Source organism: Scyliorhinus torazame, chromosome 13, assembly GCF_047496885.1.
Source record: "Scyliorhinus torazame isolate Kashiwa2021f chromosome 13, sScyTor2.1, whole genome shotgun sequence".
Classification (NCBI taxonomy): Eukaryota; Metazoa; Chordata; class Chondrichthyes; order Carcharhiniformes; family Scyliorhinidae; genus Scyliorhinus; species Scyliorhinus torazame.
In genome coordinates, this window is record NC_092719.1 from 170,147,642 (window position 1) to 170,175,212 (window position 27,571).

The 27,571-nt window shown below is 47.5% G+C and overlaps 1 protein-coding gene across 7 annotated transcripts in view; it reads left to right on the forward strand.

Moving 5' to 3' along the window:
• The window catches only part of LOC140388365 (uncharacterized), a 114,181-nt gene that overhangs the window by 15,269 nt on the left and 71,341 nt on the right, over positions 1-27,571 (forward strand). For 5 of the 7 annotated variants that reach the window (XM_072472413.1, XM_072472417.1, XM_072472416.1 and 2 more), the window contains exon 1: positions 1,534-1,671. The exons of 1 other annotated variant lie outside the window; for it this stretch is intronic. The gene's annotated coding sequence lies outside the window, so the exon portion shown is untranslated. Of the gene's footprint in view, positions 1-1,533; positions 1,672-15,186; positions 15,235-27,571 lie in introns of those variants that run through there. One more of the 7 variants, XM_072472414.1, reaches the window with a different exon arrangement.

Here is a 27,571-nt window from a genome sequence, read left to right on the forward strand (position 1 = left end):
TTGTTCTCTAGTGGCCACAGCTAAACATTAAACACTAAATTCTGCTATTTCCAAAGGGATTTAGACGGCGGGCCCAGCCTGGATTCTGTACATTGTGTGGAGGGAATGGGAGACTTTGCTTGCTGGAATGACTGGTGATGTCAAACCTGAAAAGGTACAAAGACTAAAACCCCCAAATTGACAGTCATTGTTACTTCATAGAAAAGAAGGCCATTCAGCCCATTGTTTCTGTGCAAGCGCCCTGAAGGAGCAATTCTCCCAGCGGCACGTTCCCACATTTCCCCTGTACCCCTGCACATCCCTTCTTTTCAGATGGTAATCCAATTCCCTCTTTGACAAACAGTCGTCCAGACCCGAAATGTTAGCTCTCTTTTCTCTCCACAGATGCTGTCGGACCTGCTGAGATTGTCCAGTATTTTCTGTTTTGGGGCATCTTGACAAATACATGATTAGGATGGGAATAGAGGGATACGGACCACGGAAGTGTAGAAGATTTTAGTTTAGATGGGCAGCATGGTCGGTGCAGGCTTGGAGGGCCGAAGGGCCTGTTCCTGTGCTGTACTTTTCTTTGTTCTTTGTTTTTGTTTCAGATTCCAGCATCCGCAGTAATTTGCTTTTATCCCTCTTAACTGCCTGGATTGGCCCTGCCTCCACCTCCACCTCAGGCAGCACATTCCAAATCGTAAACACGTTCTCTTTTGTGTTTTATTTACATCAAGTCAAGTTTGAATTGCCGAATTCAATCATTCTCGTAGTTCTCAATATCGCACGGTAGCACAATGCCAGGGTCCCAGGTTCGATTCCCGGCTTGGGTCACTGTCTGTGCAAAGACTGCACGTTCTCCCTGTGTCTGCGTGGGTTTCCTCCGGGTGCTCCGGTTTCCTCCCACAAGTCCCGAAAGACGTGCTGTTTGGTAATTTGGACATTCTGAATTCTCCCTCCGTGTACCCGAACAGGCGCCAGAATGTGGCGGCTAGGGGCTTTTCACAGTAACTTCATTGCAGTGTCAATGTAAGCCTACTTGTGACAATAATAAAGATTATTATTATTATCTTCCCTGCCCTCCTCAACCCTGGCTGAGTTTCTGACCAGGTTTCTTTTCCATGACGAAGACCACCTACTTAACAGATCCAGAGCCTCGCCCACCAGCTCCTGGGTTGCTGGACCCCTCATACACTGTCAAAGTGTCTTTCTCACCTCCACACTAATGTTGTCTTTAGCTGCCCTCCGAGTTTAGCAAAGTCACCTTGGAACGAGCATTGCTTTCTATTTCGCCGTAAGCTTTGGTTGTGTCACAGTGTGGACCATCCTAACACTACCTGTAACCATGTCGGTAAGGGCAACATGAATGTTGGGGAAATTGCCATGTATGTAAAGAAGGAAGTTCCCATTTACATTGTGCCATCTTCCAATGGAGTGAAGAACGAACAGAGCTCGAGTTGCCAGTCCCTTTCGGAACTGCCTCTTTGACTCTTCGTGCTCGCCGGCAGGGACCCTCCCAACCCCTGGAGACGGACTGGCAGGGGCTCAGCGCCGTCTCCTCCACCCAGTCCCACTCCCAGTCCCAGCCCCGAGCGGCTGGGTGAAGGTGCACATGCTGGCGATCTCGCTTTCGCACTCTCTCTCCTACCCTCAGACCATTAAGGACATCACCGCGGTCTCAAAGTTGCGGTGAGTTTTGCTATTGGCCATGATTTCAGTCTGTGCAGTTTAGCGAGTTTCTGGAAACGTTATTAATTCCACTGGATAAACTCCAAACAACAGGAAGTCCGCACGGACCGCTGGTACTGGTGTCTAAAAGATTCAAACATCTTACACACTTTATTCCAATGCAGTTAGTTTGAGAGAGAGAGAGAGAGAAAACAATTCCTGCCTTCTTGGCCACTGTGAGGGAGCTGATGTGAATACATCTTCACCATTCTCGTCACAGTTACTTTTTCTTTGGCCGGGGGGTGGGGGGGGGGGGGCGGGGGGTAGATTTCAACAATTTCCCTGTAAAATGGAATGGAAGTTATCAAATCTGTTTGTACGTTTCACATTAAAGGAACATTGCCTCCATTTAATCTCCTAAATGTTAAAACAACTTAACATTGATTACAAAAGAAAAATTTTCCACTAAAACTGCACCATAGTTCATGCAGATATTATTATCCTGACATCTAACATGGTAGCTCAATGCCTCCTTGAAGCAGATGTTTGCAATGTTGAGCTGCCAATTCCAGATGTGGGACTTGTTTTTTTATAGCGTCTAGGGCACGCTTTGCCAGGACATGTGGGTTTTTAATGCTGCATTGCCTAATGGACGAGCCTTTTTGTATATGGGTAAATCAGATATTTTCACTCTAATTGAGAGAATATTAAACTAGACTGAAAATTGGTACAGCGCTAATCCATTGCTAAACAACATAATATATTGTTTTGTGATGCTTGTTTCTTATTTTGACATTGTAAATTTTGGGGTCCTGGAAGTTATTTTACAATATTAGTATATTTTTCATAAACCTGTTATTTTGACACAGATTAACTCAATTTATGTCAAACAGGTAGTAGTTAGACATTGTGTTAAGCATTCATCCACTAATAGCAATAACATACCAGTGGGTGAATGCTTAATACAATGTATATCTATTACTATCCGATGATTTAATTACAATGTTATAGTTTCTAAGCCTTGATCTCAAAATAAATCAGATGACAAAAATAGTATAAAATAAAAATTGCTCTTTGTTAAAGTGATTTAAGCAGAAACTTATGATCTTTATTCGAAGATGCCTGCTGGCATTACCTTGATCTAGTGCAATTGGCCATCCTGTGCCTTTTTATAAGTTCAAAATTAAACATTGGTATATGTGTGCTCTCAATTATTACATACTAGCAAAAAATGGGTGTATGCTTGTATCCAACTCTAAAATATGCTTGTATCCAACTCTAAAATATGATATGCTTTGTGTACCAAACACAACTTCCACTACACCCTGGTTGTTCTTTTTGAATTTTGAGTACCCAATTTTTTTTCCCAATTAAGTGTCAATTTAGCGTGGTTGGTACAGAGGCAAGGGTATCTGGTCTCTCCAGCGCAAAGCTTAGTGTGTGTACCGTTTGTTTTTTAGTACAACTGTGTTGTGAACTGTTTTAATAATCAGAGTATCCTACCCCCCTCCCCATACATTGGTACTGAGGGGAGTGCACCCTGTTTCTCCAACACAAAATTAGTGTTTGTACCATTTGGCCTTGTATATTTTTTTTGCTGTTTTAATAAAAAGATATGGCCAATCCAATAACCTGCACATCCTTGGGTTATGGGGGTGAAACCCAAGCAGACATGGGGAGAATGTGCAAACTCTACACAGACAGTGATCCGGGGCCGGGATTGAATCTGGGTCCTTAGCACCATAGGCAGCAGTGCTAACCACTGCCGCCCTATCCTGGCCGTTTGTATTGTAAAACTCATCTGCTTCACAAAATTACAGTGTACCAGGAATCATGGTTCTCGATTCTATTAAGTTATAGCAAGCCGGGACTTGTAAAGGGCAGGCAACTCAAGGCCAATGTTCGAAAGTTTTTGAATGTTATTATGATGCCCTTAGAAGGCGAGGAGGTGGAGGTGGTGGTAGCGATGGATGCGGAGAAGGCTTTTGATCGGAGCGGAATTACCTGTGGGAGGCGCTGGGAAGGTTTGGATTTGGTGAGGGCTTTATTGACTGGGTGTGGTTACTCTATCAGGCACCAGTAATGAGTGTGCGTACGAACCGGCTGAGGTCGGGTTATTTTAAACTACACCGAGGGAAGAGGCAAGGGTGCCCCCTCTCCCGGTTACTGTTTGCACTGGCCATAGAGCCATTGGCCATGGCGTGAAGAGCCTCTAGGAACTGGAAAGGGCTGGTTCGGGAAGTGGGGGGTTGGAGCACGGGTCTCGCTTTACGCAGATGACCTGCTCTTGTATATTTCAGACCCATTGGAGGGGATGGGGGAAGTAACGCGAAACCTGGGGGAATTTGGCAATTTGTCAGGGTAAAAATTGAACATGGGGAAAAGCGAGATGTTCGCGATCCAGGCAAGAGGACAGGAGAAGAGACTGGGAGAGCTGCCGCTTAGAATGGTAGGGAAGAGCTTTCGATATCTGGGAATCCAGGTGGCCCGGGAATGGGAGGCACTGCACAAGTTAAACCTATCCCGGCTGGTAGAACAAATGGAAGGGGACTTTAAGAGATGGGACATGCTTCCGCTATCACTGGCGGGGAGGGTACAGACCGTGAAAATGACAGACCTCCCCAGATTTCTGTTTGTCTTTCAGTGCCTCCCATCTTCATCCCAAAGGCCTTTTTCAAGTGGGTGAATAAGGTTATTATGGGCTTTGTGTGGGCGGGTAAAACCCCGCGAGTGAAGAAAGTGTTGCTGGAGCGCAGTCGTGGGGAGGGTGGGTTGGCGCTGCCGAACTTCTGCAATTACTACTAATATAGCCATGATTAGGAAGGGGGTAGTGGGGGAGGGGTCAGTGTGGGAGTGGATGAAGGCGGCGTCATGCAAAGACACAAGTTTGGGAGCACTGATAACAGCACCTCTTCCGTTCTCGCCGGCCCGATACTCCACAAGTCCGGTGGTGGTGGGGGCTCTGAGAATCTGGGGGCAGTGGAGGAAATATAAGAGAGTGGACGGAGCATCGGTTTGGACCCCGATTTATAATAATCATCGGTTTGTACCGGGTAGGCTGGATGGTGGGTTCCGGAGATGGCAACGGGCAGGAATTAGAAGGATGGGGGATCTATTTATAGATGGGAGCTCCCCCAGCCTTGGAGGATAAATTTGAATTGCCAGCAGGGAATGGGTTTAGGTATTTGCAGGTGTGAGACTTCCTGAGAAAGTAGGCTCCGGCCTTTCCGCTGCTGCCGCCACGGGGTATACAGGATAGAGTTGTCTCCAGTACTTGGGTGGGAGAGGGGAAGGTATCAGATATTTAGCAGGAGCTTTTGGAGGCGGAGGAAACTCCGATGGAGGAGCTTAAGGGCAAGTGGGAGGACGAGCTACGAGGAGAGATAGAGGCAGGTCTATGCGCGGATGCCCTAAGCTGGGTTAATACATCCTCATCATGTGCCAGGTTTAGCCTGATATAATTTAAGGTAGTCCACTGGGCACACATGACAGTGGCTAGGATGAGCAAGTTTTTCAGGGTTGAGGACAGGTGTGCGAGGTGCGCAGGAAGCCCAACAAATCATGTCCACATGTTTTGGCCATGCCGAAGCTTAGAGGGTTTTGGCAGGGTTTCACGAAGGCAATGTCCACGGTACTAAAAACACGGATGGTGCCGAGTCCGGAGGTAGCGATCTTTGGAGTGTCGGAAAAGCCGAGAGTTCAGGGGGTGAAAGAGGCCTTTGCCTCCCTGGTAGCCTGGAGATGGATCTTGCTATTGTGGAATGTTGCTAACGTTTGGTTGGTTCAGTTGGCTCTGTTTTATAACCTTCGCTCTCGAGTCGCCAGGTATCTTTATGATACCGCCACGAGGTCCAAGTCCAAGTAATGATCAATAACTCAATACACCGATTAGTAAGATTCAAATCAAAGCACATTTATTATACACAGTAATCGCTACTCATGCACAAATTCTACGTCTAAGCTACTTCTATAACTAACAGGCCAATACTTAGTTTCGGGCTGGCCCACCAGGTCAGGGGAACAAATGGCCTTTCGTTCGGGTTCTGAGTCTGCGGGATTCGAAGTTGGTACGGATTGGTAGCCAGGAGCGCCTATCTCGTAGCGAGCGTTGATTTAAGACTTACGGTCTCTCAGCGGCAGCTGCACCGGTCACTGTCAAGGGTTGGTTCGCGTTGCTGAGTGACCCGGTCAAGAAGAACGATTTGAACTTGGGGCTTAACTTTTATAGTCCCCAGGGGCTTCCCGCCTTTCGGGCCGGACCCTGTACCTGGTTCTAGGTGATTGGACTTCGTTCCGATCGCTTGATTTCTCCAATACTGGAGCAGTTCACTGATCGATGGGCGGTCTTGAGGTGTTCGTTAACCTCTTTTGTGTTGGCTCCTGCTGGCGCCGGGGAGTCTGGCTTAGCTTTGTTTTTCCTAAATGTTGCGATTGTTCCCGGGGATTGCTTATTAGTATGTAGATGGCTGCTACATTATTATGCTGATGGTCGCTGGTATCGATGCTGTCTGGGCTTTTGCAGAGTTAAATCCACAGCAAACCTGCACCTGCTGGTTTCTGCCTGTGTTGGCTGAATTTCCCTTCAGCCTTTGCTGTTCTCCATTTTAAATTGGGAGTTGGCCAACTTAGGTGGCTACACTCCCTCCTTGTGATCCTAATGCGAAGCGGAAGGATCACATAACTGCGTTGTTTTCATTCCCTGACCCGGCGAGCACTCTTCGATGGCCTCTACACTGACCATAACTATGCAAAAACATTTTTAACTGACAATTCGAAGGGGTGCTATGTCAAACAGGGACATGCATTACAAAACAAGAAAATCGGAACCTCTAACTACCCTTAATAAACGACACTCACTTAAACATTTCATCACTCTAACTTCCTCAACCATACAAACAAAATCATAGCAGTATTATACACATTTTTCCTGGCTTGGCGGTCAAGCTCAGGATTGTACAATTGCTCATGAACATTTCTTTATTTACAACATAAAATGCAAACGAATGCTCTTTATTATAGATCGCGGGGGTCGGGGGTCTGGTCATATCCGAAAATAGGAGATCTGATCCTATATACCGGGGTGCGAGCGCGGTAGGCTCTCCTTCTCCATTTTCTCAGACGAATAGTCTGCACGATGCAGCAGAGTATCGTCAATACCAATAAGGAGTCTATCACGTAGGACAAGGAATACCAGGTTATAAACCTGTCACACCAAGATGGTGTGGTGTCGCTTGTGACTGGGCTCTGAGTACTGTGGGGAAGTGAATCATTAACGGCTGGGGGGGGGTTGAGGTCAGGGGGTTCGCGTTCACTCGCAACCAAATGTCCAATATAACGATGAGCCACGCGGAGGATGTCCTCATGGTTCTTCTTCTTTCACTTCTCTTCTCTTCTCTTCTCCGGTCCTGAAGCTTCTGGAGTTCTGTGTGATCAAGCATAGTGTCTGTTACTATCTTGGTTTAACATCTCATATGATAGCCTGTCTGTCCTTTCGTGCCAATTACTCCCTTTATAATTGGTCACTATGTGTGACTCCCTCATTTTTTTCCCAAAAACCGAATTTCAGGACAAGACACACTTACAAATACTGAACCAGTGCGAGCCGTCTCGCAGACTGTGCGGTTTACCATCCAAATGTTTGAGGATGTAAATAGCAGAGGGTTGGCAACCTAAGGGTTACCTGAAAACAAAACAAAACTTTTTAAACCAAAAAATTCCGAAATGAGGTGCGTATGGGCTGCGACGTGTACGATTTGGATGGAGTCCCCGGGTAGGACGGCGACCAATGCCGTGTGTGCCCTACCCGAGCGTAGCTGACCAGAGGGGGGGTTCCCAGGCAGGGTGGGTCCCAATGCCGTTTCTCCACTGCTTGAGCAACCGACAAGAACCGGCAAGAAATGTAGTCATCGTGGGGGTTGCCGTATTGGTTCTACCTTCGAACCAGAAGGGCAGTTACGAACGGGCGTCTGGAAAGCTCTCAGAGGTTTCTGCCGATGAGCGTGCGGACAAGTTCTCAGAGGTTTCGGCCGAAAGGGCGTGGGGCGGTGGAAAAAAATAAATTCCGGTCTTACATACAACATTTAACAGTACAAGTACAAACAACATCAAACATGCTGCAGGTTCCATCAGAAAGGACACCGTTTTCTCGCAAGCGGTTCCTTTTAAAACATCATCTGGACACCTCAGTTATCGGTTGCGAACAGGGTCGCAAAGGGGTTCTCGTTTTGGGAGTCAGACACAAGGTCATCATCTCCTCCCGGATGCCAAACTCTCGAGTGTATCAGGGCTGATAGGGCTGCTTGGTATGATTTCGGATTGCTCTCGTCATTCCGGACGAGTCTGTACGAGTTATCTCTGTGCCAATAGGTGGTGTCTAGTTCTGTGGGGATGGAATCGGGGTCGTCATTGTAGGTCGGTGGTCGGTGGTGGGGTTTGTTTAGGAAAGTGATCGTGAAGGGATCACTCGAATCGTGGTCGGATTCGCTGGGTGTGGGTCCTGTTGCATGGGGCTAGTAGGGAGGCGTGCTGTGGCTATCGTCCAAGTCACAGTTGCTGTCTCTGCTGCTGCAGTCTGTGGGCGTTCCGGGGCGGAGTCTACAGTTCGGGGGTGGAGTCGAGGTTGAGTCCGTGGCTGGGCTGGACGTGTTGGGGGATGGTAGGGTTACGTTGGCTGTGGGCGGGGTGTGGTCTGCTGCATCGAGCATGACGTGGTGTGCGTGGTTAGACTGTGTTCCATATGCCTTCATCTGGTTGATATGGAACCACGCAGTCTTTCCATTGGGGTACTTTAGCTTGTAGACGGAAGGGCTTACTTTGTCCGCAATGGAGTACGGACCTGAGTACTTTGGTGACAGGAATGTGCTGGGGTTGTATACAGAGAGCATGACTTGCTGTCCTACACTGAACTCAGTCGCATGCATTGTCTTATCGAAACAGGCCTTGCTCTGTTTCTTTCTGGTGCCCAATTTCACTGCAGCTGCTAGCTGAGCCGTTTTTACATTTTCCACTAATTGTTTGACTACGTTCTCGTGTGTGAGGGCCGTCACTTCGGGGCTGGTCAAGTCTAAACCTAATAAAAATTCTGTGCCTTTCATGGGGCGTCTGGTCATGAGAGTGTGTGGGGTGTAACCTGTAGAAGTTGAAACTGCATTCCGCAAAAACATCAGCTCAAAAGGGAGGACTGAGTCCCAAGTGGTGTTGTTTTGCTGGACCATTTTTCTGAGGGTGGATTTTAGGGTCCGATTCATGCGCTCCACGATACCACTCGACTGGGGGTGGTATGCAATGTGGAATTTTTGGGTATTGCCAAATATCGTGAGGACGTTCTTCATGACACGTCCCATAAAATGGGAACCTTGGTCGGATTCAATGCTGCGCGGGAGTCCCCATCTCGTAAAGATGTGGTGGGTTAAAATCTTGGCTGTGGTCTTTGCCGTGTTCATTCTGGATGGGAACGCTTCCACCCATTTGGTAAACGTGTCTATCATCACGGGTACATATTTATAACCATTCCTGCAAGGGGGCAATGGTCCTATAAAATTAATCTGGAGGTTAGTCCAGGGGCCATTAACGGGTCGGGTGTGACTGAGTTGAGCCTTCTTGGCATATCTGTCCGGATTGTTCTGGGCACAGATAAGACAATTCTCAACGTAGTGAGTAACATCTTCTTTTAAACTCGGCCACCAGCAGAGCTGCCTGAGGTGGGCTGTAGTGGGATCGATTCCCTGATGTCCATGACTGTCATGGAACAAACAAATCAGTTGATTCCTGTCCTGTTCAGGAACCACATAAAGGGTGTCTTTTAACATCACACCGTCATGTGTGGTCAGTGTATTTTTAAACCTCTCGTAGGGTGCTGGATAGTTTCCTTTTAAAATCTCCCTGAGATTGCTGTCCTGCTTCTGGGCTTGCACTAAATCCTCGATCTTAGTCTGCGAGACCTGAACCGCATTCACTGTGCGCTTTCGGGGGGTGTCCAAAAATATCCATGCCTGGAACTTGCCTTAGCCAGTGCGTCGGCTTTTACATTTCCAGGGGGGAGGAACGATGGTGACTACGAACTTTGACTATTCCAAAAGTCCTGTTCTGTGCTCTCTCTAAAATGTGACGGAGCAATGGGGCTGAGGGAAGGGGTTTTCCGTCTGCGGAAACAAATCCTCTTGCTTTCCACAGGGGCAGGAATTCCGTAAGGATGTTGCAAACATAGAGGCTGTCTGAGTATATGTCTGCTGGGCTGGGGAAGGAATCTGGGTGCTCCATTATATATGCGATGGCCGCAAGTTCTGCTGCCTGTGCGCCTAAGTGTCCTGGAAGTTTTATTGCTATTTCTTCTAGGGCGCGTCCCTGCGCGTCCTCGACATAAATTCCGCATCCTGTTATGCGCTTCCCTTCTAATATTGTGGAAGATCCATCCACATATATCTTTATGGGTTCACACGTGTCTGTGTGCTTGGGGCTCTGGGTTGAACTACCTAACTTTCTGGGGGGGGTTTTCACAATAAAGGGGCCTGTGTTGTGGTGTGGAGAGATAATTTCACATTCATGGGGGGGTCCGGGGTACCATGGGTAAGTTGTCGGCTAAAATTGTGTGCGTCTTTGTCCTTTTAACAGTGATGTCCCGTCCCTGCACAAGAAGGGTCCATCTGGCTGCTCTAATCTGACTAACTGTACCGTCCTTGAGTCTCCGTCCAGTAAAAGTTGGGTGGGGGTGTGTTCCGTGAGGATTGTGATGGGGTTCAGTCCAGTAATGTACAAAAAATACTGAACTGCCCAGAATCGTGCGAGCAGGTGCCTCTCACAGGCTGAAAATCCCTGCTCCACAGCATCTAAAACTCTGGAGGCGTAAGCCACGGGCCTTAACTGTTTGTGCCGTTCCTGAAGGAGCATGGCCGAAAGGGTGTGTTCTGTGCTTGCTACCTCTATTGCGTAAGGGGAAAGCGGGTCTGGAACTTGTAGTGCGGGGGCTGCTATGAGTGCCTGTTTTAAAGAGTCCACAGCATCTGTATGCTGCGGAAGCCATTCCCAGGGGGCTCCTTTCTTTAGGAGGTCTGAGAGGGGTGCTGCCTTGCTGGCGAAACCGTCGATGTGGTTTCGGCAGTAGCCAACCAGTCCTAAAAACGACCGGAGGGCTGAAACGTTCTGGGGAAGGAGCAATTTAGCAATCGAGTCAATCCTTTTATGCTCGATCTCGCGTTTACCATGTGTGATAATTGTTCCCAAATATATCACCTTGTCTTCCAAAATCTGGGCCTTTTTGGGGTTACCTTTACAACCAATTGAATGTAAGAGTTCCAGGAGTTCGGACATAAGCTCGATGTGCTCTTCCTTGGTGTCTGTCTGCAGTAGTAGGTCGTCTACGTACTGGACCAGACATTCGGGTCGAGAAAATTTGGCTAAACCATTTGCCAGCTCTCGGTGGAAAATGGAGGGGGAGTTGTGGAATCCTTGTGGAAGGCATGTCCACGTGTACTGCTGATTTTTAAAGGTAAAGGCAAATTTGTACTGGCACGCCTTTGCCAATGGAATGGACCAGAATCCATTACTGACATCCAAAACCGTGAAGTATCGGGAATTGAGCCGCTGCTTGAGCATGGTCTCGGGACTTGTGGCTACTGTGGGGGCTGCTGCGGGGGTGACTTTGTTAAGTTCCCGGTAATCGATGGTCAGTCGCTATGATCCATCAGGCTTTCTCACTGGCCAAATCGGGGCATTATTAGTGGAGGCTACTGATCTAAGTACGCCCTGCTCTAATAAGCTTTCTATTACCGTTGCGATTTCTCCCTCTGCCTCTTGGGGAAATCCATATTGTTTTGGGGGTCTAGGGTCAGGTCCTGTGATTTGTACGGAACCAGTCATCCGTCCACAGTCGTGTTTGTGGGTCATGAATGCTGTCCTGTTCTTTTGCAGAACTGCCCTAACCTGCTTGTCCGTGCTAAGTTTGGTCGGGTTAAACCAAAATTCACCTACTGCGCTAATTTTGTTCGCGTATTCACCTATGTTGAGCGTTGCGGGGGCTCTTGCGGATTTCGCCATCTTCCAGACACACTGGTTGACTGGATCAAATGATAGATTGTGGGAATTCATAAAGTCAATTCCCAGAATGTGTTCTGCTGTGTGGGGCAGGTCAACTAAAACTACGGGGTGCTTGGTGGTGATGTTGCCGATTTGAATGGGTACAGGGGCTGTGATGTGTCCCTGTTTGAGTGGCCTGTAAAGCCGCTGAGGGTGATAGTGGCTGTAGTGGGCCACGTGTCCTTTTGAAACATGGTGGAGGAATTTATTGTGGTGCGGGACCCTTCTGTGTCCCAGAGAAACTCGATGGGCTGTCCCCGTATTTTCGCTGCAGCGGGACAATCTTTTTACGACCCATTTCTCGTTATGAGCCTCCTCTGAGGGATCATAATTCACGCAAGCTTTTTGTCCTGTTTCTGTGGCATGGGAGATAAGGGTACGGGTCCATTTGGCCAGGTCTGGGGACAAATGGGCGCGGTCTAAGTCTCCAAAAACGGCTGCAAAGTGGATCCACAGGTGTCCAGCGAACGCTGTGGGGTGCTCGATTTTCTTTTGCCTGCATTTGTTGAGGTCATCTACGGGGTCACCCCGGTTATACCCGATCGCGTCTAGGACCGCGGTATGCATTTCTGCAAGGGTGCCTCCTCCTACATTCTGTGGGTCGGGAAGGGCTGCTTCGACCGAAGGGTCTAGACTTAAAACTGTGAGCTTTACATGCTCTCGCTCATCCAGGCCGTACATGGTCGCCTGCTGCTTTACTCTGGCAAAGAAGTGGTGGGGGTCTGAGGTGGGGAGGAACGGTTTGATTTTATCGCACCCGTCCCGTAATTGGGTCACTGTTAAGGGGGTGGTGTACAGAAATTCAGTATCGTCCGATGTGGCTGTGAGGTGGGTGGTGACTGGGTTCATTGGAGCCTGAACTATCTGCTCTGTGGGGGGTTGGGGCGCTTTCCTCTTCTGCGGCTTTCCCTGCACACATGTTCCCTGAACATATCTCTGCGCTGTTTCGTTCAATTCTTCCCAATCAGGGCCGTCTTCCTCATCTAACTTTACTCCAAAGGTTTCCTGGAATCTTTTTTGGACTGAAAGCAGAGATTGCAGCTCTGCAATCTGCTTCCGGCACTTTGCGTGGTCTAGTGAGCTTTGTCTTTGCTCCGTGGTGGCAGCATGGAGTGCTCTTAACGCTGCCTTCAGGTAACTACACTGCATCTGCAATGCTTCTACCTGCTTCTCGGTTTCTTCTCGTACCAGGACCGCACGTTGCGTGTCCTGATAGGCCTTTTCCTACTGGGATTGGAAGCTGCTTAAGTGCGCCAGACAAGACTGGTGTGCCCGCTTGGCATCATCCGCCTCTCCGTCTTTTGCTGCCAACTTCCTCCTCAACTCTAAGTTCTCTCTTTTTACCTCACTTACATCGACCTTACTCATTCGATGTATGCCTTCTACTTCTTTCCGGAGCGTCCTAATGACCTCCTTTGTGCCTCGCAATTGTGCCAAGCAGGACACGATTGCCATCGGCTTGCGAGCTTTTCCTAAGCTCTTTTTGTGAATCTCACTCAGGTTCTCCCACCAAGTATGTCCTATACTCCCGGGACCTGTTTCCTCATTGCTACAGAATTCGCTCCAAAGGGGCCATCCTTTCCCTTTGAGGTACTTCCTAATTTCTTCTTCCCATACGGGACACTGTCCCACTCTACTGCTGCTGGTCGCTGCGACAGCAAATTCTTCTGGGTCCATGAGTCGTTGCATTGCCTGCATTGCCATCTTTCTTATCCGAATGCTTCTTTTAAATTTGGAACAGGGGAGCTAAGTGCTGTAAATATGGGTACGGCTTTCGCTAATTTCCGAAATACAAACACCCGACAGTTTTGTCGCAACAAAAATCTATCAGTATTACGTTATCGCCCTGTTAGTTACGCATGCATACACACACTTCCGAATTATGAGGATTGATCAGAACTGCTTGAACACTTGCGGTTTTCTGTTCCCAATTGGATCTCTAATTCAAATTTTTTTGGGGGTTCTCCCGGAGTGGTGAAGCCACTTCTAGTGTCAGAATGTCGCCAGTAATATGTTGCTGACTTTTCGTTGGTTCAATTGGCTCTGTTTTATAACCTTTGCTCTCGAGTTGCCAGGTATCTTTATGATACTGCCACGAAGTTCAAGTCCAAGTAATGATCAATAACTCAATACACCGATTAGTAAGATTCAAATCAAAGCACATTTATTATACACAGTAATCGCTACTCATGCACAAATTCTATGGCTAAGCTACTTCTATAACTAACAGGCCTATACTTAGCTTCGGGCTGGCCCACCAGGTCAGGGGAACAAATGGCCTTTCGTTCGGGTTCTGAGTCTGCGGGATTCGAAGTTGGTACGGATTGGTAGCTCGGAGCGCCTATCTCGTAGTGAGCGTTGATTTAAGACTTACGGTCTCTCGGCGGCAGCTGCACCGGTCACTGTCAAGGGTTGGTTCACGCTGTTGAGTGACCCGGTCAAGAAGAACGATTTGAACTTGGGGCTTAACTTTTATAGTCCCCAAGGGCTTCCTGCCTTTCGGGGCGGACCCTGTACCTGGTTGTAGGTGATTGGACTTTGTTCTAATCGCTTGGTTCGATTTCTCCAATACTGGAGCGGTTCCCTGATCGATGGGCGGTCTTGAGGTGTTCGTTAACCTCTTTTGTGTTGGCTCCTGCTGGCGCCGGGGAGTCTGGCTTAGTTTTGTTTGTCCTAAATGTTGCGATTGTTCCCGGGGATTGCTTATTAGTATGTAGATGGCTGCTACATTATTATGCTGATGGTCGCTGGTATCGATGCTGTCTGGGCTTTTGCAGAGTTAAATCCACAGCAAACCTGCACCTGCTGGTTGCTGCCTGTGTTGGCTGAATTTCCCTTCAGCCTTTGCTGTTCTCCATTTTAAATCGGGAGTTGGCCAACTTAGGTGGCTACAGGAGGGACTTGAAGCCCCCGAGTGTAGAGACCTGGGTTAGTGACATAGCTGGGTTTCTCAGTCTCGAGAAGATAAAGTTCGCCTTAAGAGGGTCAATGATTGGGTTCACCCGGAGGTGGCAGCCGTTCGTCGACTTTCTCGGGGGAAATTAAAATGTCAGCAGATGCAGTATTCCGGGGAGGGCGGGGGGGGGGGGGGGGGGGGGGGGGGAATAGGGCGGGATTGTTGTTTTATGGTTGGGGTATGTGAAGATTGGGATGGGGGGGGAAATGTTTATTATATCATGTTCATGGCATTGTTATTGTTATTATTATAAAAACTTTCAAATACCTTAATAAAAATATTTTTTTAAAAAGTTATAGAAAGTAAAAGATTCAATATTTGTAATCACATAATATATTCAAATCAAATAACTCAGTTGAATCAATTGCACAGTACTAGACTTAATTATGGTCTATGTAGTAAATTGAACCACATGCATTCAGGGGAATGAGGGAAAAGTGTACACAATAGGAGGGAAAAGTGTACACAATAGGGGACAAACAGCTACCTGACAACTTGGCTCTTTTCAGATCAACTGGCTGGATTGTGACAAGCAAGTCTGCGAACAGTTTAAAGAGGTTTGTGAAAATTACTTTCATTGCTGTTTGCTAAATTGGAGTCAGAAGCAACTCAGTTGAATTCAGGAAACTGACTGACCAGGGAGATTTAGGAATCTTTGTGTTTATAAATTGCAAATAATCTGATTGCTTTGTTTATGGAAAACACCAAAAGATTGCTTTGGACAGGAAACGTTGCTTATCTGAAACGCCCTGAATCCAATTTAAGATTGCTGCGGCAGCAAGGAACTGCAATGTGGAAGAAATATCAGAAATAGAATTGTTTCAATAAATACAAAGCGGGAAGGTGGAGTGTTAGGAAAGACAAGAGGACAGGAAAGGAGATGTATGTATATATATATATATATTTTAGATGTATATTTATATATCATCATAACCGAGGAGGGTAGAGAAACTGTTTGTGAAACAGCTCTGAAGAAGAGCAATACAGATGTGAAACGTTAACTTGGTTTCTCTCTCCACAGATGCTGCCTGACCTGCTGAGTCTTTCCAGCATTTTCTGTTTCCAGTTCAGATTTCTAGCAGCCGCCGTATTTTGCTTTATCGTAGATGATTGAAAAACAAACTGGTCTGGTTAGAGATAATTACCATGTTTGCGTGGGTTTCGTCCCCATCACCCAAAGATGTGCAGGATAGATGGATTGGCCACGCTAAATTGCCCCTTAATTGGAAAAAATGAATAGGGTACTCTAAATTTGCAAAAAATAATAATAATTTTTATTATTGTCACAAGTAGGCTTACATTAACACTGCAATTAAGTTACTGTGAAATGCCCCTGGTCACCACACCCCAGCGCCTATTCGGTCACACAGGGGTCATCGGTAGGGGTGCCTGCCACCTTCCTGTTGCCAGGCCATATTTCCAGTAGTAGGAAATATAGCAGCTTGGCCACCACCCACCCTGTGGTCAATTGAGCCAATTAATTAACCAATCAAAGGCCTGCTGCAGTGTGAGAACACCACTGGATGAAAGCTGTCAGCTTCTCACCTGCTTCCCTTCTTGATTGGTACTCCAAGGTTGACGGTGGGGGTCTTGCGAGGGGCTCCCAGGTGGCAATGGTTGCCCGCATGGAAACAGCACTGTCGTTGCTCAATGCTCCCCCATCACCCAGGCGATTCTCCCAACTTTACATATCAGTCTTCGAAGGTGCCGCACCATTGAGGTGCACCCTCACCTGCTTCTGCAGCCTCAGAGGGCATGCTAGCCCTCTGACTGGACTGACAGCTTCAATAAGAGACGCAAAAGAAGGCCTAACTGGATTGTTAGTTTGATGCTTCCTTAGAAACATTCTAATCTCAGAATGTCGAACTTCCAGCGATACTGCATGGAAGAACGTATGCTAGGGCGATAGCAGCCTACTATACCCACTAAGATGTCACCAACCTTACCTACATCGAATAACATTTGGGCGTTGGCTTGGGCAGCAGCCTCTTCATTTGCTGCTTCATTGTTGACAATGTGCCAGCCTGGACCCCGCCACCTGCTAAAACGGAGTCACTCCTAATTTTGACCCCGGCAGTAAATGGTAAAAAAAATGCCTAGACAGAAATGAAGGGACAAGAAACCTTAGGTGCAGGCAGGCACTTCAATTAAAGGATGTAACAGCCAACATAAAGCCTCAACTGATAGCTGCTGAAATGGAGTTTGTGCAAAGTTTAGGTAGCTGGCGTGCAGTTGAACCAGTTCATAGAACTATCCTCCAAAGTCAGGAGAGCAGCATACTGGCATAGAAATGGAGCCAATTTTTCGATAACCGCTGGAGTTTACTGACAGTCGATGCGTCTGCTCTAGACTGCATAGCTGCAGAAGTCATTGCAGCAGATCGCAGCTCTCCATGGACCTCTGTGCTGATCCAAACCCTGAGAAAAAAGCGCTGCAAGTGTCATTGTCAGGGGTTTGTACAACTGCCTGCAGGTAAAGTTGGTGATATCTTAATGGGAGTGGTAAGCTGTTGATCACCCTGGTACATGGGACTGGTTTAGCACAGGGCTAAAGAGCTGGCTTTGAAAGCAGACCAAGGCAGGCCAGTAGCATGGTTCAATTCCCGTACCAGCCTCCCCGAACAGGTGCCGGAATCTGGCGACTAGGGGCTTTTCACAGTAACTTCACTTGAAGCCTGCTTGTGACAATAAGCGATTTTCATTTCATTTCATACATTTATCTTTCATGCTGCTTGACATTCTGTGATTAGAATGTTTTAAGGAAACAGTTAACAATTCAGTTAAGTTAGGCCTTCCCATATCTTAACTGTGTCTCCTATCCCAGTTTTCTTTGGGAAGAGGAAGTTGCACATGTTAAAGCGAGCAGACCCACTTATATCTGCAGATGCCCAGTAGGTGGTGTTATGGGCGAGGCGTTTTCAGAACCCCAAAATGTATCATGGAGTTCAACCAACCTCTCCCTTTAATGGATTTGTTGCTTTTCCGAGCACACGGCTTGTTCCCTAGGTGTGAGATTTCAATTATGGACACGTGGGTTTTTAAACACAAAACATTGTTTATTCCATGAACTCAACTTAACATCTTAAATAAACATTGGATCTCTTAACACGCCTTACTTCAAAGATAACTCAGAAAACATTGCAACAGTAAATAACTCCTTAAAATGTTCCTTCAAACTTCCAAGAGACTTAACACCTTTTTTTTAAAGAATATTTTATTGAAAATTTTTGGTCAACCATCACAGTACATTGTGTATCCTTTACACAATAATATAACAGTATAAATAGCAATGACCTGTTTTATAAACAAAGAATAAATAATATATAACAAAAACGAAAACTAAAACTAAATGGCAACTGCCTTGTCTCAGATAAACACTCTCCAAAAATATATGGTTTAACAATCCAATATACAATTATTTATAGCAACGACCTATACATATTATACATATATATTAATAACCCTGAGACTCCTTCTGGTTCCTCCACCCCCCCTCCCCCCTGGGCTGCTGCTGCTGCCTTCTTCTTTTCCGTTCCCTCGATCTTTCTGTGAGGTATTCGACGAACGGTTGCCACCGCCTGGTGAACCCTTGAGCCGATCCCCTTAGGACGAACTTAATCCGTTCCAGCTTTATAAACCCTGCCATGTCATTTATCCAGGTCTCCACCCCCGGGGGCTTGGCTTCCTTCCACATCAACAGTATCCTGCGCCGGGCTACTAGGGACGCAAAGGCCAAAACATCGGCCTCTCTCGCCTCCTGCACTCCCGGCTCTTGTGCAACCCCAAATATAGCCAACCCCCAGCTTGGTTCGACCTGGACCCCCACTACTTTCAAAAGCACCTTTGTCACCCCCACCCAGAACCCCTGTAGTGCCGGACATGACCAGAACATGTCGGTGTGATTCGCTGGGCTTCTCGAGCATCTCGCTCACCTATCCTCTACCCCCAAAAATTTACTGAGCCGTGCTCCAGTCATATGCGCCCTGTGTAACACCTTAAATTGAATCAGGCTTAGCCTGGCACACGAGGACGATGAGTTTACCCTACTTAGGGCATCCGCCCACAGCCCCTCCTCAATCTCCTCCCCCAGCTCTTCTTCCCATTTCCCTTTCAGCTCATCTACCATAATCTCCCCTCGTCCCTCATTTCCCTATATATATCTGACACCTTACCGTCCCCCACCCATGTCTTTGAGATTACTCTGTCCTGCACCTCATGCGTCGGGAGCTGCGGGAATTCCCTCACCTGCTGCCTCGCAAAAGCCCTCAGTTGCATATACCGGAATGCATTCCCTTGGGGCAACCCACATTTCTCGGTCAGCGCTCCCAGACTTGCGAACTTCCCATCCACAAACAGATCTTTCAGTTGCGTTACTCCTGCTCTTTGCCATATTCCAAATCCCCCATCCATTCTCCCCGGGGCAAACCTATGGTTGTTTCTTATCGGGGACCCCACCAAGGCTCCCGTCTTTCCCCTATGCCGTCTCCACTGTCCCCAAATTTTCAAAGTCGCCACCACCACCGGGCTTGTGGTGTATTTCTTCGGTGAGAACGGCAATGGGGCCGTCACCATAGCTTGTAGGCTAGTCCCCCTACAGGACGCCCTCTCCAATCTCTTCCACGCCGCTCCCTCCTCTTCCCCCATCCACTTACTCACCATTGAGATATTGGCGACCCAGTAGTACTCACTTAGGCTCGGTAGTGCCAGCCCCCCCCTATCCCTACTACGCTGTAAGAATCCCTTCCTCACTCTCGGGGTCTTCCCGGCCCACACAAAACTCATGATACTCTTTTCGATCCTTTTGAAAAAAGCCTTCGTGATCACCACCGGGAGGCACTGAAACACAAAGAGGAATCTCGGGAGGACTACCATTTTAACTGCCTGCACCCTCACTGCCAGTGACAGGGATACCATGTCCCATCTCTTGAAGTCCTCCTCCATTTGTTCCACCAATCGCGTTAAATTTAACCTATGCAATGTACCCCAATTCTTGGCTATCTGGATCCCCAAGTAACGAAAGTCCCTTGTTACCTTCCTCAGCGGAAAGTCCTCTATTTCTCTGCTCTGCTCCCCTGGATGCACCACAAACAACTCACTTTTCCCCATGTTCAGTTTATATCCTGAGAATTCTCCAAACTCCTGAAGTGTCCGCATTATCTCTGGCATCCCCTCCGCCGGGTCCGCTACATATAACAACAAATCATCCGCATACAGAGATACCCGGTGTTCTTCTCCTCCTCTAAGTACTCCCCTCCACTTCTTGGCACCCCTCAATGCTATTGCCAGGGGCTCAATCGCCAGTGCAAACAGTAATGGGGACAGAGGGCATCCCTGCCTTATCCCTCTATGGAGCCGAAAGTATGCAGATCCCCGTCCATTCGTGACCACACTCGCCACTGGGGCCCTATACAACAGCTGCGCCCATCCAACATACTCATCTCCAAAACCAAATCTCCTCAGCACCTCCCACAAATAATCCCACTCCACTCTATCAAATGCTTTCTCGGCATCCATCGCCACCACTATCTCCGCTTCCCCCTCTGGTGGGGGCATCATCATTACCCCTAGCAGCCTCCGTATATTCGTATTCAGCTGTCTCCCCTTCACAAACCCAGTTTGGTCCTCATGGACCACCCTCGGGACACAATCCTCTATCCTCATTGCCATTACCTTGGCCAGAATCTTAGCATCTACATTTAGGAGGGAAATAGGTCTATAGGACCCGCATTGCAGCGGGTCCTTTTCCTTCTTTAGGAGAAGCGATATCATTGCCTCAGACATAGTCGGGGGCAGCTGTCCCCTTTCCTTTGCCTCATTAAAGGTCCTCATCAGTAGCGGGGCGAGCAAGTCCACATATTTTCTGTAAAATTCAACTGGGAATCCACCCGGTCCCGGATCCTTCCCCGCCTGCATGCTCCTAATTCCTTTCACTACTTCCTCTATTTCAATCTGTGCTCCCAGTCCCACCCTTTCCTGCTCCTCCACCTTGGGAAATTCCAGCTGGTCCAGAAAGCCCATCATTCTCTCCCTCCCATCCGGGGGTTGAGCTTCGTATAATTTTTTATAAAATGCCTTGAACACTCCATTCACTCTCTCCGCTCCCCGCTCCATCTCTCCTTCCTCATCCCTCACTCCCCCTATTTCCCTCGCTGCTCCCCTTTTCCTCAATTGGTGGGCCAGCAACCTGCTCGCCTTCTCCCCATATTCGTACTGTACACCCTGTGCCTTCCTCCACTGTGCCTCTGCAGTACCCGTTGTCAGCAAGTCAAATTCTACGTGTAGCCTTTGCCTTTCCCTGTACAGTCCCTCCTCCGGTGCCTCCGCATATTGCCTGTCCACCCTCAGAAGTTCTTGCAGCAACCGCTCCCGTTCCCTACTCTCCTGCTTTCCTTTATGTGCCCTTATTGATATCAGCTCCCCTCTAACCACTGCCTTCAGCGCCTCCCAGACCACTCCCACCTGGACCTCCCCATTGTCATTGAGTTCCAAGTACTTTTCAATGCACCCCCTCACCCTTAGACACACCCCCTCATCTGCCATTAGTCTCATGTCCATTCTCCAGGGTGGGCGCCCTTCTGTTTCCTCCCCTATCTCTAAGTCCGCCCAATGTGGAGCGTGATCCGAAATGGCTATAGCCATATACGCCGTTCCCCTCACCTTCGGGATCAACGCCCTTCCCAAAACAAAAAAGTCTATTCGCGAATAGACTTTGTGGACATAGGAGAAAAACGAAAACTCCTTACTCCTAGGTCTGCTGAATCTCCACGGGTCTACTCCTCCCATCTGCTCCATAAAATCATTAAGCACCTTGGCTGCTGCCGGCCTCCTTCCAGTCCTGGACCTCGACCTGTCCAGCCCTGGTTCCAACGCCGTATTGAAATCTCCCCCCATTACCAACTTTCCCACCTCTAGGTCCGGGATGCGTCCTAGCATACGCCTCATAAAATTGGCATCATCCCAGTTCGGGGCATATACGTTTACCAAAACCACCGTCTCCCCCTGTAGTTTGCCACTCACCATCACGTATCTGCCCCCGCTATCCACCACTATAGTCTTTGCCTCAAACATTACCCGCTTCCCCACTAATATAGCCACCCCCCTGTTTTTCGCATCTAGCCCCGAATGGAACACCTGCCCCACCCAACCTTTGCGTAGTCTCACCTGGTCTATCAGTTTCAAGTGCGTTTCCTGTAACATAACCATGTCTGCCTTAAGTTTCTTAAGGTGTGCGAGTACCCGTGCCCTCTTTATCGGCCCGTTCAGCCCTCTCACGTTCCACGTGATCAGCCGGGTTGGGGGGCTTTTTACCCCCCCCCTTGTCGATTAGCCATCCCCTTTTTCCAGCTCCTCACCCGGTTCCCACGCAGCTGTGTCCCCCCCAGGCGGTGCCCCCCCCGCCCATCCCACCCCATACCATCTTCCCCCTCTCCCCAGCAGCAGCAGCCCAATAATTCCCCCCTCCCACCCCCCCCCCCCCCCCGCTAGATCCCCCACTAGCGTAGTTACACCCCCCATGTTGCTCCCAGAAGTCAGCAAACTCTGGCCGACCTCGGCTTCCCCCCGGGACCTCGGCTCGCACCGTGCGATGCCCCCTCCTTCCTGCTTCCCTATTCCCGCCATGATTATCATAGCGCGGGAACCGAGCCCGCGCTTCCCCCTTGGCCCCGCCCCCAATGGCCAACGCCCCATCTCTTCCACCTCCTTTCCTCCCCCCACCACCTCCTGTGGAAGAGGGAAAAGTTACCACATCGCAGGATTAATAACATAAAACTCCTCTTTCCCCCCTTCTTCGCCCCCCATACTCGCCCCACCACTTTGTTTCAAACGTTCTTTTTTTTAATAACCCGCTCATTCCAATTTTTCTTCCACGATAAAAGTCCACGCCTCATCCGCCGTCTCAAAGTAGTGGTGCCTCCCTTGATATGTGACCCACAGTCTTGCCGGTTGCAGCATTCCGAATTTTATCTTCTTTTTGTGGAGCACCGCCTTGGCACGATTAAAGCTCGCCCTCCTTCTCGCCACCTCCGCACTCCAGTCTTGGTATACGCGGATCACCGCGTTCTCCCACTTACTGCTCCGAGTTTTCTTTGCCCATCTAAGGACCATCTCTCTGTCCTTAAAACGGAGGAATCTCACCACTATGGCTCTAGGAACTTCTCCTGCTCTCGGTCCTCGCGCCATCACTCGGTATGCTCCCTCCACCTCCAGCGGACCCGCCGGGGCCTCCGCTCCCATTAACGAGTGCAGCATCGTGCTCACATATGCCCCGACGTCCGCTCCCTCCGCACCTTCAGGAAGGCCAAGAATCCTTAGGTTGTTCCTCCTCGCGTTGTTCTCCAGCGCCTCCAGCCTTTCCACACATCGTTTATGGTGTGCCTCGTGCATCTCCGTCTTCACCACCAGGCCCTGTATGTCGTCCTCATTCTCGGCAGCCTTTGCCTTCACGACCCGAAGCTCCCGCTCCTGGGTCTTTTGCTCCTCCTTTAGCCCTTCGATCGCCTGTAATATCGGGGCCAACAGCTCCTTCTTCATTTCCTTTTTGAGTTCTTCCACGCAGCGTTTCAAAAACCCGTGTTGTTCAGGGCCCCATATTAAACTGCCACCTTCCAACGCCATCTTGGTTTTTGCTTGCCTTCCTTGCCGCTGCTCTAAAGGATCCACCGCAATCCGGCCACCTTCCTCTCCTTTTTCCATCCGTATCCAGTGGGATTCCCTTCTGGTTCACCGCACAGTACTTTTAGCCGTTAAAATTGCCGTTGGGGCTCTTATTAAGAGCCCAAAAGTCCGTTACACCGGGAGCTGCCGAAACGTGCGACTCAGCTGGTCATCGCCGCACCCGGAAGTCGTCAGACTTAACACCTTTAAACAGTATCACATCAGGTTAAAGGATATATATATTTTCTGTAGAATGGCAGAGATATATTAGCTTGGTTGACTTCAGCTCCAGCACTTTGCTTTCTTCCTGCAGCTCTCTGGACAGCACACAGACACAGCCAAACTGCTTTTTCAAACTGGCTTTTTCTCTTCAAGTAACTCACAGCAAACCAGAACTTCTCAAGCTGCTGTCTCAAACTGGCTTTCTCCTTTTAATCAGCTCACAGCAAAACAGCCAGGCACTTTGAAGCTGCTCTCAGCAAAACCAGCCAGGCACTTTTTAAAACTGAAACTTCCAAGCTGCAAAATGGTTGAACTGAGCTGAGCTCCACCCACTATATGACATCACTGTTTTCTTAAAGGTACATTGCTTAAACATCCAGTTCTTAAAGGCACTCTCGCATGACAGTGGGAACGGGGATTTTTTTTGCGAAGGTGAGTGACCAGGCAAGCATCCCTTTTCATCTAAATATCTCAGAAAGCAGATTCCCTTGAAACTGGTAATAGTTCCAGATGTTTTCTAAAAACTCAGTACTAATGGAGAATCTCCGAAGTTTACCCTTGCAAACCTGAGCAAAGAGAAGCAGACCCAATTTCAGTGGCCTGGAACTCCTACCCAACCTCCGTAGCTGTGGTGATATGCATCACCATATATACACAAGGGGTTAATGTAAATACACTACAACTAAGTAAACACTAGAGGGAGCACCGGAGATGTCATGACATGCAGACATGCAGCTAATGAACACTTAGAATAGGACACAACCAATGAGCAGTCAAGAAGCCCCGAGGTGGCATTACCATACGGGGGCATTACACAACCTACATAAAAGGACAGGGCACACATGCTCTGTCTCTTTCCACAGGCGACACTTACAGAGTAGGACAGGGGCAGATCAGAAGCATCACACCCACCACGTGGCTTAGAGCAGACTGGTTAGTTAGACTGAGTTGCTATAGCAAGATTAGCAGGAGAGTCGAACTCATAGAGAACTGTGCCAATGGTTCAATAAATCTCATTGAACTTACTTCAAAGTCTGGAGTATCTTTTGGTCAAAGCTGCATCAAGTTGCAGCCTGTGTTATCCCAGAGTACATAACACATCAATAGCCAGCCACACAATGCTGGTCAGCCAGTGCTATAGCACTTTATTTGGCAGAGATGAATCTGAACTGTGTTATGGGCCAGGGTTTAGAGAACCCCAAAGTGTATCATGGAGTTCACCCGACCCACAACTTTTAATACATTGTGGTATGGGGAGCACACAGCCCACTCTACAGGTGTGGTACAGCAGAAATGGAAAAGTATTTTTTTAAAGCAAAACAATGTTTATTCTATGAACTCAAGTTAACCTTTTTAAAACATACAGTGAATATCTTAGCAACCATCAATTCAAATACAACCCCCAAAGAATACAACACTAAGTAATCCTTAATAACTTCCCAAACAACATCCAGAAGACAAAAGAAACACCTTTTAACAGAAGCACATTAGGTTTACATTCACTACTGAGAACATTGATAATTCTGAATTCACCAAATGATCAAGAGATAGTCTTTTGATGGCAGAGAGATCAACAGTACACCTACTTGGTCTGGCTTCAGCTCCAATACTGAAAACAAAACTAAAACACACCCTGCAGCAAACAGCCTAAAACGAAAGTAAAAAGCTGACAGACAGCCCTGCTCCACCCACTCTCTTACATCACTGCAGTAATAAACACCCATTTCTTAAAGGTACTCTCACTACAGATATTTATATACACATCCATTTATAAACACCTATTCCTTAAAGGTACTCTTACATGACACCTCCCCCCAAGAAAAATAAAACCCCATCAACTGCAAGATGGTTGCATTTTTCACCTTTTCACTATCATTTAAGAAATGCACACAGTAAATATACATTTTCGTTTCAAAAAACAACACACGCAAACAGGTATAATAACATAGTCCATTTTTTTTCTGTTCTTCTTAAAACTGAAATCTTTCTCGATTGACAGTCTCTTTGAACAAGAAGGTCTCTGCATGATCCGTTCATTTCTCTACACCGCGGCATGTCTCTTTAAAGTCAGATACTTCAGTTCAATCTGATCACAGAGTCCCTTGCAATTCTCCAACACAGGAGCATTGGTTACCACAGCTTTCAGGCAGTCAAATGCCTGTTGAAAGTCCGCTGTCCACTGAAATTTTCACGTTTTTTCAGTAAGTCCATCAGTGGAGCAATCACACTACAAAACCTTTGCACAAATGTTCGATCAAATCCACTCATGCCAAGAAATCGCACTATTTCCCTTTGTCTTGAGGGTATCGGAAACTCCTCAATAACTGTTGGTTTCACATTCCATCTGACCTTTCGTCCCTGTCCGATTGTATGGCAAGGAAAGTGACTTGGGCTTTTCCAAATTCACTTTTGACTAGGTTTATCACCAAACCCGCCTCCTGAAGTCGATCGAATAACTCCATCAGATGTTTCAAATGTTCTGTCCATGTCTGGCTGACAATTACCAGATCGTCGATGTATACCGCACAATTGGGTAATCCTGAAACAACTTTGTTAGTTAACCGTTGAAATGTGGCTGGGGCGTTTTTCATGCCAAATGGCATAACTTTGAATTGATATATACCATCTGGAGTCACAAAAGCTGAAATTTCCTTTGCCCTTTCAGATAAAGGTACCTGCCAGTAACCTTTAAGTAAATCCAATTTGGAAATAAAAGCTGATGGTCCCACTTTCTCAATGCAATCCTCCAAATGTGGAATAGGATGAGTCCGTTCTTGTAACTGCATTAACCTTTCTATAGTCCACACACAACTGTTGGGTACCGTCTGGTTCTGGTACCATCACTCTGGGTGAGCTCCATTGGCTGCAACCCACTTCAATTATGCCATTTTCAAGCATACTCTCAATCTCTTTGTTAACCTGTGCCAATTTTAAAGGGTTAAGTCTTTATGGATGTTGTTTGATTGGAACAGCATTTCCCACATCTACATCATGTATAGCCATTTTAGTACTTCCCAATTTATCTCTACAAACTTGCCCACGTGATATCAATAACTCTTTCAGGTCAGTTCGTTTTTCATCTGGAAAGTAACTCAACAATTTATCCCAATTTTTAAGAACATCCTCGTTTTCCAATTTAATTTGAAGTATGTCGGGCAGCACGGTAGCATTGTGGATAGCACAATTGCTTCACAGCTCCAGGGTCCTAGGTTCGATTCTGGCTTGGGTCACTGTGCGGAGTCTGCACATCCTCCCCGTGTGTGCGTGGGTTTCCTCCGGGTGCTCCGGTTTCCTCCCACAGTCCAAAGGTGTGCAGGTTAGGTGGTTTGGCCATGATAAATTGCCCTTAGTGTCCAAAATTGCCCTTAGTGTTGGGTGGGTTTACTGGGTTATGGGGATAGGGTGGAGGTGTTGACCTTGGGTAGGGTGCTCTTTCCAAGAGCCGGTACAGACTCGATGGGCCGAATGGCCTCCTTCTCCACTGTAAATTCTATAATGTCAAATTAACAGTCATCTGGATTTGGTTCATCACTTTGAGTTAGAGTCATTAAAAACACCTCCTTTTTCTCTCCTTCCCTTTCAAAGTACCTTTTTAGCATATTCACATGACACACTCGGTGATTATTCCTTCTATCTGGTTTTTAACCACATAATTCACCTCACTTAATTTCCTTTCAATCTGATAAGGTCCACAAAGCCTAGCTTTTAAAGGTTCACCTACCACTGGTAACAATACTAAAACTTTATCTCCACAGGCAAAACTACAAACTTTGGATTTCTTGTCCGCTACCCGTTTCATCACATTTTGTGTAACCTTTACATGTTGTCTAGCCAATTCACCTGCTCTATTTAATTGTTCCCTAAAATTTGACACGTAATCCAATAATGTAATTTCTGATTTCTCACTCACCAATTTTTCCTTAATCAATTTAAGTGGTCCTCTTACCTCATGACCAAAAATTAGTTCAAAAAGACTGAATTTGGTTGACTCATTCGGTGCATTCCTAATTGCAAACGG